Source organism: Rhamphochromis longiceps, linkage group LG3 (genome assembly GCF_057381845.1).
Source record: "Rhamphochromis longiceps isolate RC_006_pf linkage group LG3, R_longiceps_female_GT1.1, whole genome shotgun sequence".
Classification (NCBI taxonomy): Eukaryota; Metazoa; Chordata; class Actinopteri; order Cichliformes; family Cichlidae; genus Rhamphochromis; species Rhamphochromis longiceps.
The window spans coordinates 53,948,054-53,955,048 of record NC_140559.1 but is presented as its reverse complement, the minus strand read 5'-3'; the positions used below and the strand labels follow the sequence as shown (position 1 = coordinate 53,955,048).

General features: G+C 42.4%; 1 pseudogene; it reads left to right on the top strand.

Moving 5' to 3' along the window:
• Positions 1–423: 423 nt before the first annotated feature.
• LOC146675288 (histone H1 pseudogene) lies at positions 424–2,542 on the top strand (annotated as a pseudogene).
• Positions 2,543–6,995: the final 4,453 nt, after the last annotated feature.

Below are 6,995 nucleotides of genomic sequence, written 5' to 3'. Positions count from 1 at the left end.
GAGAGAGCGAAGGCTCCACAGCTGCGTGGGTGCACGCGAATGCGGTCGCGCGGGTTTCACGCGGACCTGAGCCGTGCGGTTAATCGCAGGCTTATAAATGGAAGAGATTCAAATGTTAGAAGTTTTCAGAAAACACACCAGCCTTGAAGAGTGTGTGGAAAAGGCCAGCCCACATCAGCAGCTGTGCTCTGGTGGGTGGCTTTCCCCCCACCCCTTCCTGACACAAAATGTTAACAGCCTGTGTGCCAAACCATTGAGGTGGATAGTTGTTAAAAGTAACCTACATTAAACTTGTGGTTGCTTAAATTCAGTACAATGACATGTGAGGTGAAGTGATATAGGTAAATATTTAAACTAATGAAGTGCATAGAGGCACTTGACCTGTGTGGAAGACGGTCGTCTTGTTATGAGCCATTGTTGAGATATAGAGCACATCTGTGAAAACAACTAATATGCTCAACCCTGTATGAAACATCTAAAAATACATGATGGAGAAGCTGTGTTGAATATGTAAGTGTAAGACTTTGCCACTGTGGGCAGAGCATGCAACTACTGTGTGATGTCGCGTTGCAGTTTTGTTTTTGTTTTTTGAGCTGATGAGCAAGCTACACATTATCAGATCAAGAGCTGTCTGAGAACTACTCAAAGAGAGGGAAACAGAGAGTGTGCAGCGTTTCCATGAGCAGTTTTTCTGCACCTTGACTCGTGTGTGTGTGTGTAGCATCAGCATCATGTTTTTGTTTATTTGTTTTGTTGGATTAAAAATAATTAAATAAACTGGTGATCATGCTTATGGATCACCATGGCACATATCTCCAGCCATATGGTTTATTTATGCAGATGAAAAAGTGAGTGTGAATGTGTCTGACATCACAGTGTTTTTGTGCGCTGTGTAAAAGTAATTGCCTTTGATTGTGAGTGAGAGCGGTGATTCTGCAGGTCACCAGCTATTGTAACGAAAAAAAAAAAAAGAGTGAAAAAGAAAAATCATAGGAAAAAGGTTTTGTGTTGATCAGCCAAAAACAACTACAATTTCATTTTCTGCTTTTAAGAAAAGACTGTTCACAAAAACACACACAGAGAGAGATGTGTGTTGATTAAGCAGTGATGATAATAATGAAATGTCTTAGTTTGTCACTTTCAGGTGAAAAGCAGACCTGAATCAATTTTCCACATGCAGCGGTCGGAAGAAAGTTATAGTTTAACATCATTGGAAACATGCAGGCCAAGTTTCTGGCTGACTTATTTACAGTGCCATGTGTTTCTCAACCTCACAAGCGAGCTCACTCCTCCCTGAAGATAAGGAATGCAGCTCCAAAGCAATAACATGATAAAGAGACAGCAGCAAGTCCTGAGCACAAAAAGTCCCAGCAAAGCAGCAGCAATGTGGATAAACAGCAGCAGAAGAAGAAAGCAAACCCATCTTCCTGTCTGATTGGTTGAATTTCACGGAGGGGCGAGCAAGATGGCAGCGTGAAGAGGAGTTTTTGTTTGAGTTCTCAGCACGAGACACTTATTTGACGTCTTTCTGGCCTTCGGGACTTTTTTTTGGAGATCAGCACGCTAAACTTGCTGGATCTGAGGCCAGGGTCTGCGGCGGCAGCATGTTGAAATGCTCAAAAAGGACTGAGTGACTCGGGCAAGCCACATGCGGCTAGCGACATGAAAGAAATGGACCCTTCATGATGCGTTCAACGTGCCAGCGCTGTGGTGGGAAAGGCTCCATCATAAACACGCCCTGCGCCGAGGTTCAGGCCAAGAAGAAGAAGACGATGACTTCCAAGCCCAAGAAGGTCGGCCTCAGCGTGGGCGAGCTGATTGTGAAAGCCGTGGCCGCTTCCAAGGAGCGCAACGGCCTGTCTGTGGCCGCTCTCAAGAAGGCTCTGGCTGCCGGAGGCTACGATGTGGACAAGAACAAGGCCCGTGTCAAGACCGCCATCAAGAGCCTGGTGGCGAAGGGCACTCTGGTGCAGACCAAGGGCACCAGGACCTCCGGATCCTTCAAGATGAACAAGGCTACTGAGAGCAAAGCCAAGAAGCCCGCCGCAGCCAAAGCCAAGAAACCGGCAGCAGCTGCTAAGAAGTCGCCCAAGAAGGCAGCAGCAGCACTTCAGCTACTAGACAGGACAAAGCTGAAGGAGAACTGCCGGGACTGTTGAAGTGGGAGAGGACAAAAGAGTGAGAGGACAACAGAGTGAGAAGACTAGGTGAGAACACATAGGAATTATTTAATGTGGGAAATCAAAATTTGGGTTAGCAAACCTGGGGAAAAGAAAACTGACTGCTTAAGTTGGAAAATTGAGACGGAGTCTGAAACATTGCGAAAATAGAAACATATACAAAATCACACACACACAAGCAGAACATGCATTAACCCTACTAACAATTCCAAACACAAAATGACTCATGAAGACTCATAGCACATTAGTTAAGAAATGATTAAATAATAGCAGAGAAATGTGTAGGAAAGGCAGCTTTAAGAACATGCTCTGCTGGAGATGCAGCTCCACAGACATGCATTAGACCTGCCTAATAACACAAACACCCATGCAATGAAAATTAGCTTGTTATCTTTCATCAGTGTTACAATAGTGTCAATTTAGCAGACACTTGTTATCAAATGCTGAATTTATCCTAAAGAAAAAAATTGACTCTCCAAGTTGCAGGACAACAGTTTAACTTTTGTGAGAAAAAAGATCCTGGTTTGACCAACCAGTGATCAGACAATAAATTTAGTTGTTAAAATGGTAAATTGGGAGAAGCTTCCTGTTTGATTGAGGCAGCACATGTAATTTACTGTATGAGGGAAATTGTCTTTTGTGATACTATTTTGAACATGCTTTTCTGTCGTCCTGTCAACTTAGTGGGTTAATAGCTGATATGCAAATTAGTTGATCAGTTTTAGATTAATGAAAGGTGACTGAATTCTAGTATGAGTGAATGAGATGTGTTGGAGTTTGTTGTGTGTTGAGTGGAGACTCTAAAACACTGAGTTTCCTGCTTTGATGTGCGAGTGAATCCTGTATTTAGATACACAACTCTGAATACGTCAGAACAGACTGTTTTGTGAAGTGCATGACAGCATGTCACATGTTTTATGATGAAGGGAAAAGGGAAATTGAATAAAATAGATCTGTGGCCTAAATGAGTGAAGAGCACAGACCTGGTAATTAAACTCATAGCTAATAAGACATTAGGATTATGTTGTGTGTTGTGCAGCTGATGGTTGATTTGGAGTGAATCTAGCTGATGATTTTTCTTTTGGTGTGAAGTTGAGCCTGCCGATTAGTATGATGGTATGATAAACCATGCTAATGGTATGATTTACCCTCCTGAGATGAGGAGCTTGTGTCATGACTTAACAAGGCCTTTTTATTTTGATACTTTCACAGTGCACTGAGAGTTTGGTTTGATAATCTCTGTTATTTTTTATTTTTCATTTTTGAACAAGCACTGATTTTTGCTTGTGAATTTCTTTTCTTTGAGCAGATCTGCAAGTCGGGAATTAAAAGCGTTACACGTCGTCAAGAAAATTGTTGCAAGTGAGTTTCTCCACATTTAAAATGGGTTCAGGAGAAAGCCACTTATTTGGGACAATTAGGAAATGAGAGTCCCCCCCAAAAAGGATTCAACGAGGAAATCCAGTCTAAATTATTTTTCTTTTTGAAATAACGTCGTTTTGCTGAGCGTGGAAACGAATGCGATGATAATTTCCACAATTAGCAAAAGAAGGAACCACTGAGTGAATGAGTAAGAATTTTAAAATATCTGACTGACTGACTGAACATGATTGTGTGAAGCTAACCCCCACCTGACAAAGGTGCAGATGAACCCATGTGTTTCCTTTTACAGGAGCAGAAAGATGACAGCAACACTCGAGGTTGCATGATGATTTAACCTTTTAAATGCCATTTTCTGTGTCTGTGCATTTATCAGGTGTGTTATTCATAGGCTTGAGTTGCTCACAGAGATAACTGTGACAAAGTATGCATACGCCTGCGCAAGCGCTAATATTTGCATTTTCTTTTCTTACAGCATGCCAGTTCTTCATGTGAATTGATGATGCGATTTATACCAGGACAACTGGTTGATGTTTTTTCCTACTACAGGATTTCTGGGTTTATGTGTGAGGAAAACTGTGTTTACAGGTTATGAGTGGTGATGCTGTTGCATTGTGTTGATGGGAAAATGTGAAGGTTACTTTGATAATGTGAATAACCTGTGTGAAATTTCCTGTGTTGAGAACTGGTGTTACTTCTTTCCACAGCTAGGGTTGACTTTATGGTGTTTTTATGGCACCTCTGGAACCTGTTGACCTGTGTCTGACCTCTGTCTGACTACAGTCAATGTGTGTTGCTAATGTTAGTTTCTTTGAGAATGCTGTGGAAGATTCAGCTGAAACGGACAAGTGACATGAGTAAAACAAATAAGAGATACAGTGTTTCTGGGATAGTTTGATATGGGCTCATTAGCTGGCCACTTTTGAGCCCATAGTAATATATAAGTGGAGTGACTTTGCTTAAGAGCAGTCACCGATTACATTAATGTTGCCTGAGTACATGGGATGATCCATGTCTGAGGCGACTTATGAAAATAATTGTAGTTTACTGATTTGAGAAAACCTGCACATGACACTTGTCTTGCTGATGTTGAATGCTTCTTGTCCTTATGATACAATTGTTTACAGGTATGAAGTTTGATTTTACTTCCAGATTTTGTTTTCCAGGCCATGATGGTGTGTATGCAGGCTCCTGGGAGAGCCAGGTGTTAAGCAAACTTAATATGCAAAGCACACTAACATTTTCATTGCAGGATTATAGGTCCAGGGTGGTGCTGCTCCAGGGGAGGAGATGCCCTGATGTTGCCTGGGATATGATCTAGCTAATCTTTTTCTTTAAGACTGGAATCCAGGTTTGGTGAGTTGACGCATGGGTGTGTCCATGCGTCAAGAGGAGGGGTCCAAGGATTAACATTAAACAATGTTTTTTATTATTGTTGCAGTGATTTGTGTGATTAGCTGTTTTATTTACAAATATTAAACCTATGCAAGTGGTGCACCCATGTTCAGATGAGGCTTTGATGGCCTATAAGTGAAGTTCACTGAACTAAAGAATGTGGTTTGATGATTGTTGACATACTCTCCAAATAGTTTGTCTTCCTAGCAAGGAAATACAGGTGCAGCAGTAATCTCCTGAGAAATCTTCAGAGGCCCAGTGAGAAGCGCATAGCTGACAGGACCAGGCAGTGGTTGAGGTCAAAGATCAAGCTGATTGGGGCCCATCATGAAATCAGACCTTGGAGCCACAGCAAGGACCATGAAACTGCCTGCAAAATAGAGGAGAGGATCGTCCACAAGATGGGAGAGAGACTTCAGGAGGATCAGAGATCATCTTCAGCACAGCAGACATCACACAGAGAGCTGTGCTACTAAGCTTCCAGGAAATCAAGAGGAGACTTCCCACAGCAAGATTTTAAATAAAATGAAAGATTCAATATTGACGCTGAGGAAGACGACTAAGGTGTACGACGTGCTCTGCCTTAAACCTTCAGCAGCGTTGGAACATGAAAACTCGTGGGATGAGGGGAGCGTGCCAAGCTCCATCGACAGCGCAGAAGGAGTTCGAGGATGACATCATGATTCTGTGAAAGCACAGGAACCAGAAGCTATGGTGGTGATGACAGCAGTTTCCTATGAACATCACCTAATGCTGTGCCACTATACTGTGCATACGATGACACTCTGAAGGCTGCTGGGATCATAACAGCAGTAAGACAAGAGAACCCTGCACCCTTTCCACAGAGAGCTTTTTCTGCAGAGCGTGGACAATTAAGGAGTCATAAATATCCCCCTCACAAGACGAAGGTCTGAAGTCAGGTGATGGGGGCTGGTAAGAGGCCATAAAACTAGAGTGCTGAGAGGTCTGCAGCTTGGAAATAGCTGAGACCCATGTTGACGAACCACAAAACCAACTAGTATGTTTGAATGTCTATTCTACATACATTTGGACTCTGGTCCTATGGACAGTGATGGAAACAACTGGAAGAGACATTCATGACGCCCTGCAGAGCTTAAACCACTCTGCAGAAAGACATGTGATGTGCACACCCGGAGGAAGCACCACCAAGTTGAGATGTTTTTCAAAATGTTACTTTTTTAGTTTCACTATTAAATTAACAATTTCTTTGGTTGCTCGTAAGATGCAGTTTGCCATGAGATGAGCTCAATGAATGGGGTAACTGCTAATACATTTATTAAACTGTGTACCTTTCAGTAATTTAGGGTGATTTGACATATGCTGAGTATAAAAAGGTTTGCATTGAAACTGTCAGACATGACGTATTCATACCTGGGAACTTTTCAGGCATAAAGGTCAAAAAGGGGGGAAATGTTAGATTTGTATTGTTGATTGTCATTTATGCTTAGAAATATTTACTTATATATGCTTAGAGTTTTGTAATTAGTTGTAGATTGGTAGAGGTTTTGATCCTTGATAGTCTGCAAACTTTGTGTGTATTAGACAGCACTTTGGGAGCATGAGAGGTCATACCGTGTCTTATTGTTTTATGGTAGGATTAACGTAGTTGCGTCTGTTCTAGTCTAAGTGCTCTTTGTTTAGATGAACTGCAGGACTTCCTCACCGTGTTATCTAGGATGAACCATCTAGGGTGAGGGGGAGGCTACCCTCTTCCTGACCAAGAATGTTTGACCCTTTGATCAGCAGTCCCCCCCCACACACACACACACACACACACACACACACACACACACACACACACACACACACACACACACACACACAGGCAAGGTACTCTTTGTTTGTATGTAGACGTCGTATGTTAATGAACCTATGCATATTCATGTAACCTCAATAAAAGGACAGTGTATGGGAGAACGGACGAGAGCTACTGGGGTCAAGCGAAGGAACGGCGCTCTGTCTGGTTCTCTCCCGTGCACGAGTACCATGAAGAAGTTTGCCTACTTGTGTCTTGCTTAG